We start from the raw sequence: 10,269 nt of genomic DNA, 5'->3' as shown, positions 1-10,269 counted from the left end.
TCTAATTATTTAAGACTTTTTCCTAGAACATTTCTAACCTAAACACAGAGCCTAGGGTATGAATGTAAATGGTACATAACCTCTAAAGAGAGACAGAGGAGGTTCCCCGCCAAACCCACTAATTACTTTTTCTTTAGAATAATAGTACCTGATGTCAGCTACCCCTTCCATTGACCAAGTTTCAGCTAATGCCAATCTTGACCTCCAACATAACCCCCTTCACTCTTTCATAAGAAAATTCAAATATACTATTTTTGAATCTTTATGGAATTTCAGTTTGATATAGGTAAGTAGCAGCCCACCAGCCACTGGCATTAAAATGTTTCTTTGCCATGCTACAACATCACATAGCTAGAACTAGTCTTCCCACACAGTCATTAGCATTAATTCTTTCCATTTCCTCTTTAAAGGATTGCTTCTTCTTTTTTTTTTTTTTTTAAACCAACACTGGGCACTACTCCTAATCTAACTGCTGTAAATTTTGCAAAATATCTTTTTTAGCAAATCTGAGCTTACACTATAAAGAAATTCTCATATCAGGTGTTCAGAAAACTCAATTTTCACTATATCATTAGATTTACAATAATGATAATGACCTTAGAAGAAAAGAGGGAGGCAAATATGTCTCCTCATCTGAAAAATTATTCAATGCAGAGAGTAGTATTTCATTGAGAGAAGGTAAAATACTCTGGTGTGGGGAAGGGGCAAGAGCCAAGGGCAGCCAAGGTTGGAAGAGTTACTGATTCATAAATGATAGCTTAGCCTGGCCCTTCGATTGTACTTTCTGCACATGATATTGAGGTAAGTTTAAGAAGTCCACAGACAGTGGCTATTTAGACAAGTTATGTAAGAGCTATCTTTATGTTTTGCACTTGCCAACATTTCAGAATATATATTCTAATCCCTTAAATTAGCACCTCTTTACTTCAAATTTATGTGTATAATTCCTTAAAGATTTGTCTAGTTTTAGGACTTACAGGAAATCCTCTTCATATTCAGAAAAAAATATAGGATATTTTTATAAAAAGCAAAATTCATGAATGTTGAATATTATCTATTACAATTTAAAAAAAAAAACCCTTAATAGAGGATAACAGAGAAATTTTGCCACAAACTATTCCTTGATAAATATTTCAGAGCATAGTGTGCTTGCATGTTTCTCCTTCCTTCTCTTTTTCCTGTCTCTCTCTTTTTGAAACTTCTTCCCTTCCACTCATGACAGAAATACCATTAACATCTCCCATCTGTGGTCATTAATATTGGTTTTCTGAGAATTCGACATTCAGTGTAGTATTTTAATAATTTACTCAAGCTGGGTGTGTTGACATGTGCTTATAATCCTAGCATGTAAGAAAGTGGAGAGTTTGAGGTTAGTGAGGCTACACAGTGAGTTCTAGGCCAGACTGGACCCTAAAGCAAATAATAATAATAATAATAATGATACTAACTTGCTTAGAAACTACTGAGAGTTAACTTATCTCCCACAGCATTTCTTATCTCCACAGTGAAGCTGTTCCCATTTAGGAAACAGTGAATGTGCTAAGTGTGGCACGGCCTGGACTTCAGAGGGACAGCAGACATGGTCTATATGCACCATTAGTGTTTTCTTTTGAAGGTCTACATTGAGGGTGAGTGGGATGGAGCAGAAGGGATATTAAATCTTTTGGATTTGTACAAAAAAAGGAGCAGGACATTGCTTTCATCCTGGTTCACTTGATTATTGTACAGAGCAAAAGAGGAAAGGAGAAACAAAGAAAGTCAAGGAATGATTGCTTTAGATTTCCTTCATTTCTATCAACCAATAAGAAAATATCAGCTGCTCCATAAAATAACCTTTGTTTTACACTGCCAAGCACAGAGACATCTCCAGGCAGAGACACTGCTGTTTCAGAGAAGAAAAATGATGAAGGGTCAAGTAGCTAAAAGGAGTCCAGGAGGAAATGGATGGCAAGAAAAAATAAGCATGTGGGCCACATGCCAGATTTTAAAAGCTGAGATTTTATTTGGGTATGACAACTAAAACTTTGTGAAATTTTAAACTTAAAAAAGTCATAGAATCCTTATAAGTTACCTTAAAGAGAGCAAAATGGAACCATTTTCTTGTCCTGTTACATGAATAAATGGGATTCCACATGACTGAAGACATTTATTCATACATATAATAATAGAAATCCATTTGTATCTTCAACTAAATAACCTGAAAGACATACCTGTGGACATTTGCAAAGAGCTTAGTATCAGATACAAATATGATGTTTTTTATGGTGGTACTAGGGGTTTGAACTCAGGACTCTTTGCTTGCTAGGCAAGTGTTCTACTTCTTAAATCACACCTACAGCTCTTTTTTGTTTCAGTTATTTTTCAGATAGGGTCTTGTGTTTTGGCCTGGAGCAAGTCTAGGACCAAAATCCTTCTAACTATGCCTTCCATAGCTGGTAATATAGGCATATAATCCTATAAAACTCACATCCAGTTTTTTCATTGAGATGGCATCTCACTAACTTTTTGCTCATACTGACCTTCACCCGTGATCCTCCCATATCCACCTTCAGAGTAGATGGGATTGATTACAGGCACATGTCAATCTATAAATGATTGTACATTTGTCATTACTTGAAAATATTTATTGGATTTCTAATTATTCAAGCATTATTCTTACATATACACCAAAAGAAAATAGGCAAAATAAAGTATAAATAACAATATTCTGTTATTTTGAATTATATCTGTTTCACATGTGCAAAGAGAAGAAAAGGAAGCATGATAGCGTGTATCAGTATTTGGGCCTACAAGGATGGATATTAGTTATTTTTAAAACTCAAGTAATTGAAATTGAAATAAAAATCAAAAACCTCCAATTTTCTCATCCTTTTAATGTTTCTTCTAATTTCTGAATTTCTAGCAAACTCAAGTACTATGTTTTCTTTTTAATCTAATTTATAGCCAGGAAACCTTGGGCAAGTTACTTAACCTGTTGTGAAGATCAGTTGAGGTATTTTATGTAAAAGTACTTAGCCTGGCATCTGGTATATAATCAGTACAGTGTTGGCTATTTTTATGAGTAGTAAGTATTTTTTTAAATGAATTGATTAAAAAAGAAAGGGTCACCTGTATCAGAGAAACTGTAGGGTTTGGCTACAAGCATCAGTTCACTGTGAACAACAGCTGGTCTCTTTATAGAGCTTAGAATACAGACTACAGATTCATCTATCTATCTATCTATCTCTCTCTCTCTCTCTCTCTCTCTCTCTCTCTCTCTCTCTATATATATATATATATATATATATATAGGAAGAGGAAAAGGGTAAAACTTTCAAAGTTCACCAGTTGTAGCCTACAGCATTTCACTCAAGCTCATTAGGAAGTTTACATTTATAATGTAATCTCTTTGAAACAGATTTGATTTTTTTTAGTAAGGATCTTGTAAATGAGAACTTTCCCAGGGGGCTAACCTAATACAAGTTGTTCCAGAAGTGGAATTCCTTTTGAGGAAATATCTCAGAGCAAGGGAAAAATCGTTCTCTGTGACTGCAGCATACTGGTTTATATAATTAGCAGCAAATATCAGAATACCAGAGGGCAGCATTAGAAATTAATAATACCCTAGCCTTCAGAACTGCATTTAGCAAAAGAAAGACATTTAACCTACATAAAAGAACTGTGCAAATTAGCAGTACATTGTCTCAGTCCAGCTGTTGTAAAGTATTACCATATGGCTTTATAGTACACCTTTATTTTACCTTGGAGATTAAAAAGCCTTTAAAAAATACTATTTCCTAAGGTTGTTCTGTGCAACCAAAAAAGATCAGTCCACCTATACATTTTAGAGAAAGTACTTAATGTATGAAGGCTACAGTTTACACTCTTATCTTTTCCTACAACCTCACCTAGCCAAGATTCCAATGAATGAAGTCATACTTACATCAAGTGAAGTAATTCAGAAGTAAATTAAATTCTGCTTCCAAACAACAACACATGCAGGGCAATAGGTTGGGAAAAGCCCATGCAGGGAATGAGAGAGGGCAGCTGCAGGAGTTTGTTTTTACTTCAACTTGAAATGAACATAGAGTCTCTTAGGTAAGATTGACATCTAAAACAGTGGTCAGAACATTGTGTGGCACCAAGTTGACACCTATAGATGATGGAAACCTCGGTGCAAGCATTTCAAAATGTCATTAGGCTACATAGTCTCGTAAGCTTCCTATTTTTTGTAAGGACTACTCAAAACCACAGGCTCAGGTACTATTCAGGAATACTGGTGATGAAAAATGTGAGATCTGAGATAAAGCCTTGGCTAGAATCCTGATGCTGAAGGGAGGTGAACAGATTCGAAGCCAATAAAGTAAATGAACAATGAAAGCAAATGGTTTTTGCATACTTCTATGAGTGGAAAACTTCACATTCCAATGTGACCAAGACAGTTTTTTAAGTGATTTTAAAAGACTTTTAAAAGTGATTCTCTCCTTTTTTAAAAAGAGCATACATACTTGGAATATTTTAATTTAAAGCATAAATAAATGTGTGTTCCAGCTACAGATTTCTAATGTGGGACAGTGTCCTTTTCATTGTGTGGCATATTACCTCAACCTTTTCTCTGAAGAACTGGACAATAATAATATGAGTTTTGAAGGCCCCAGTTGGCCTCCAAATCTATGCTAGGCTGCTACAGGTTCTCCTGCTTTCCCTCCTCTTCTTCCCTCTTTTGCTTCTTCTTTTTTTCCATCTTTTTATAACTTTTAAAATTGTTAAAACCATTGAAAGTACAAAGCCCTACAAATACAGGCCACACGTGTTTTAGACATATGCCATAGTTGCTGACCCCAGTGTGTAGGTTTACTGTTGACCTTCTGACTTTTTTCCTTACACATATCATGCAGGTAACAGGTCAAGTGTATGTATCAAATTATTTACCTTATAACTCTAAATATAAACTTTAAATAAAACATCTAAAGATAAATTCAAAGTACTGTAACTTCAGAACCTTTGAACATCTTTTTTTTTCTGATTCTTTTTATAATTTTCTAATAGTTTTATTCTCATAATTTTATTATAGTGTTTTATTATAGCTATTCATTTTATACAATCTTTCCAAAATGTTCGATTTGATTTTCTTAGAAACAACTGTTACTTTTTGATTTCATGCTTCATAGGTTCAACTAATACTCAAATTATAATACAAATCCAAACAGGAATAAACAGGTTGTAAATAAACTTGTTGTCTCTTGGAAGACATCAATTCAGTCATGGGAGTAGAGCTGTAGTACACTAGCTTTTTTGCGTGATCCTTGGACATGCCCTGGGTATTAGTATGTCTTAATATGTTTTAAAAAGAGAGTGGAGACCATTGTTGACCCTCTGAATCGTTTAAATACAGGTTGATCCAGAAAGTTTACGTGGAATTGCTTTGGAATGATGCCAAGAACTTTATATGTGTTAAAAGGCTGGGAAGATAGTGTCACATAGTAGAATAAAAATAGCTGACATATATTGCACACTGAATCCATACCAAGTCATTTTACATACATCTTTTTTTTTACTTTCTTTTTTTATTCTTTGGGTGTAGTGAGGGTTGAACTCATGGCCTTGTACTTGCGCGGCAGACATTCTACCACTTGAATCACTCTGCCAGTTCTTATTGCTTTAGTTATATTTAGAATAGGTTCTCACTTTTATGTCAGGGAAGGCCTGACCCTGATCCTGATATTTATGCTTCCTGTATAAATATGGGATAACAGGCACTCTTCACCATGCCTAACGTTTTATTGTTTATAGGGTCTCACTAACTACATGCCCTGACTGGCCTTGAACGGCAGTCCTCCTGATCTGTACCTCCTGAGTAGCTAGGATTACAGCTGATAGCCACAGAACCCACTCTACACACACATTCTTATTTAATCATCACCATAATGCTGTGATGTAGGTGCAGGAATTAATATTTTATTTTTATATTTATTAGAGATGTAACTTTATCCAAGTTAGTTTTTTTATTACCTAATGGAGTATTAGCATCTTTCTTCGATAACTTGCATTCATCTCCAAATAGTTACTAAAAACTTACAATATGAGTTAAGCACTAGGGATCTAACAGTGTTAAGACCAGTCGTTCTCAAAGTTTGGTCACTGGTCCAGCAGCATCAGCTATGACTGGAGCTTGTTAGAAGTGCATATTCTTGGGACCCACCCAGATGGACACAAAGAGAGACTGGGGCTGGCACACTATTTTTAACAAGCTCTCCAGATAGTTCTGATGCAGACTAAAGTTTGAGGTCCACTGGTTTAGAATGTAAGACCCTGTCCTCTTTGAGTTTACATTTTAATAGATTGTTGTGAGCATCTTGGCAGTTAATCCATGTTTAAGCACACAGAATTCTTCCAGGTAAAACCTTTCTGGTTATTACATGTTTTCATAATTTACTACTACCACTACTGCAACTACTGCATTGTAGCTATGAAGAGGACAATACTCTAGAATTGCTTTCATTGGACATAAATAATTTCTTTCTCCACTTGTATTATGAATGTAGGATAACATCAATCATAAATAGATGACCTGGGAAAAATAAAAAGGTAATTTTATTTCTGAGAGGAAAATGATTATTTAGGAGTTCAGAATCAGAGTTGGGCCAGTAACATAAGTGAACACTGTAAAACATGTCCTCGAGGAATGGGGAGTTTACTTGTGGGAGGGGGGAGGGTGAGTGGAGGAAATGAAGGTGAGGTAATATATGGTTGATGAACTTCATATACATATATGAAATAGAACAATGAAACCTTTTATAATTGTTTTAAGTGTGGCAGGGAGAGAGTTGAGGGGAGAAGATGGTAAGGATGATCTGACCAATGTACAATGTAATCCAGAATTGTCACCATGAATCTCCCCGTATAATGAATGTATGCTAATAAAAATGAAAAAAATAAAAAATAAATTCTACCAAAAGAAGAAAATAAAAGAGTGCTGTGTGTCTATAAAAGGGATAACTGCTCCTTACATCACCCAATTGTTGCTATGTGGAAATGTGGGCATGGTAGTGCCAGATTTTACAAGTTTTCAAGTAAAGCTGGAAATCTGGAGTTTTATACCAAATATCCTGGTTTTTTTAAATATTTCAACGTAATTCATATTAGAGATCCAATCAAGCACATTTACAGACCACACCTGGCGCTAGGGCCATCAGTTTGCAACCTACAATTGTACCTATTCATTTTCATTTTATTTGCCTGCAAGTGAGGGCATCAAGGTACTCAGGAACAATTGTAGATCATAGAGTTCAACAAGGATTAGCAACAGCAGGTTATGACTCTCCTTTTGCCACCACAAGTTCTTGTTAGCCTTCTTCCCATTTTGAAGGACATTCACCTAATTTGAGCAGGACATAGAGAGGAACAGAGATGAAATTGTATGAAAGATATTGCCAATTAAAATCAGATTTCATAAGTGCACATTGTGTGCAATCCCAACATGAATTAGAATGTCTCAAGTAGCTTTGCTTTTTGTGCTTTTAATATACTAACTTGCCCTGATTCTTAGAAAGGAGTTTCAGTGTTGTTGAGGAAAATTCATATTGCTTCTTACTGCCTCTGAATATACTTGCCTATCTTTATTTCTTTTCTTTGTCCCTGATGGCACAGGCTTTAAATTACAAAACTGTAAGAATTTTGATTTGCAAATAGTGTTTGCATTCAGTTGGTGAGCAGCCATTTTATTGTATGAAAAAAATTGAAAGCCTAGCAGATCTACACAAGGCCAGGGTCCATATGAGGCCCCTCACACTGCACCCAATATGGCATTTCCAGACCCCAAGTGAAGTTAAAGCTAGCCATGCTATACACCATCATTCAAGCTTGTTTAGATTTTTTCTTGTGATTCATGCTTTTGCTGCATTTTGTACATCCTCCTGACCATTCTTAGCAGCTGTAACAACACTTGTGGTATTACCAGTAATTTGCAACTTATCAAACATGATTGAACCTTGTTCTTTTGTGTAAACGAAACAGAACTCTTTGGTTGGCTTTCTTTATACTTTGGACATAGTGTAAAGGAAATGGAGACTATATTTGCATGCCAGACAATGAAACATAACACACAGTGTATACATGCCTTTGACATTGTAATTACTAGCTGTTGTTTAGATTCCATGTATGGTCACTGGTTTGGGCTGTGTTGAAATCAGCTGTATCAACATTTAATCAAAGTCTTATAGATTTTAGTTGTATATTTTTCTAACGTCAAAATAGAAATGCTGAGACTAAAAAAATGAGTTGGAAGGAATGGAAATGTGTGTGATATGTTGCAAAACTAATGAACATTTACGGCACAATAAATGAAGTTTCTCTGATTTTGTCAGTAATGAAATCAAATATCAAATGGAGCCCATTTAAAATTATGGTTATTTCTCTAGCATTTCAGGAGCTTCTAATTAATTTTGCTTCAGTTTACATTCAAAATAGCCTCCTTCACAGCATATTTTATTGAGGTATTTTCTGATTTGCAATGAAATATTAAAAAGAAAGTAATTGTAGTATTTTCTGCCTGTAAAAAACATAATATATAACTCTTGGAAAACATATGTAGAATCTACAGCTGATGCCATACTGTTAAAGATCATTCAGTATGATGGCATCTTAGTGTAAACTATTACCTTCCTCCTGAAGAGTAGGATATGTTTCTGTAAATTTATACTGAATCTTCTAAAATTTCATGTGTAAGATTTTTTTCCTGGTGGTAGGAGTTGGGGAGAGAGGAAGGCAATGGTTTCATATTACCAAACCAGGCCTACTCCTCTGTGTTTATAAGGAAAAATTCCAAGGTAATATTCTTCTTCATCTGTACTGCACTGACTTGTGGCCCTTCCTGATTATTCAGGGATCTCCGTGAAATTTAGTATTTGATATCATATAGTCCATAGCAAAATTATGATTGTATTGGTTGATTCACAGACTGCATGATAGTATAACCAGTATTATCTTTTATATATACAGAATCATAGAATTCTTATAGCACTATAAAATGTAATTATGGTATCAATGTAATGTATATTAGGTGTTTGCTTATTCATTCAGCAATTATCATGTGCCTAAAATATATAAAACACTGGAATATTTGATTTAGGAAATAAAAAGATAACTAAGCCCTAAATCTGTCTTCCATGAGTTTGTAGTCTCACAATAAACAGTAATTATTCAATAAAGGAAGCAAGTCATGTGGAAATATGTTGATATACTATAGGAGTTCAGGAAGAGAGAGGAATCACTTCCAGCTACAATGATTGGGGAAGTCTTCATTGAGTATCCTCAATGAATTGAAAACAGATATGGCTTGCTCAGGGTTAAAGGGACTACCACTAATCTACTCTCAAGAAGACAGGGTTCTGGTTGTGGTGGCACATACTCTCAGCACGTGGGAGCCTGAGGCAGGAGGATTGAGAGTTCCATACCAATTTGAGTTGCATAGTGAGTTTGAGGCCAGCTTAGGCTACATATTAAGTTCAAGCCCAGCTGGGTTATATAGCATGACTTTGTCCCAAACAGAAAAAGGAGGAGTAAGGGGAGGAGAAAGAAGGAGGACGAGGAAGAGAAAGAGGAGAAGGAGGAAGAAGGGAGGAAAAAAAGGAGGAAGAGGAGGAGAAAGAGGAAGAAGGGATGAAAAGAAGGAAGAAGAGGAAGAGGAGGAGAAGATGCAAAGCTGAGTCTCAGGAGACTGGGCCCACAAGATCAGAAACATTAAGTAGGACTAGATGAATATATTAGAGAAAGACAAATTCAGAGGTACAAAAGTGAAATGTAGAGATTTGAGATGGAAAGTAAGAGAGAACAGGCTGTTTACTAAAATGACAAGCTTTTCCATTGTTAAACATCTAAAAAGCTGCATTGTGAACACAGACAATATTTTCCAATGAGAGCATATGGAATTTACAAAGGGGAATAAGCTAGTTGTCATGTTCAGCAGCACCTAAGAAAAGGAGCAGAGCTAGAGATGCAGATTCATCAAATATCTGTGCATTGGCGAGGTATTACAAGGAGTCAAGCTTGTAATCAAGATCCTATGGTCTTGAGTAAAAGATGGAAGGGTCAAGAACATTTGTTGTTGAAGCCCAGAGAAAGAGACAGTAGACTTTTATATAGAAGTCATGAGAATACATTTTCAAGGAGAGGTTGGTTTCAACAATATTAAAATTTGAAAAACTTTGGGAAGAATGTGAACTAAATAATAGTTTGGTAAATAAGGGATTATTGGTAACATTTTGTATACTTGATTACAAAAAGTTTTCT

This window comes from Castor canadensis, chromosome 2 (genome assembly GCF_047511655.1).
Source record: "Castor canadensis chromosome 2, mCasCan1.hap1v2, whole genome shotgun sequence".
Taxonomy (NCBI): Eukaryota; Metazoa; Chordata; class Mammalia; order Rodentia; family Castoridae; genus Castor; species Castor canadensis.
This window is presented reverse-complemented; position numbering follows the sequence as displayed.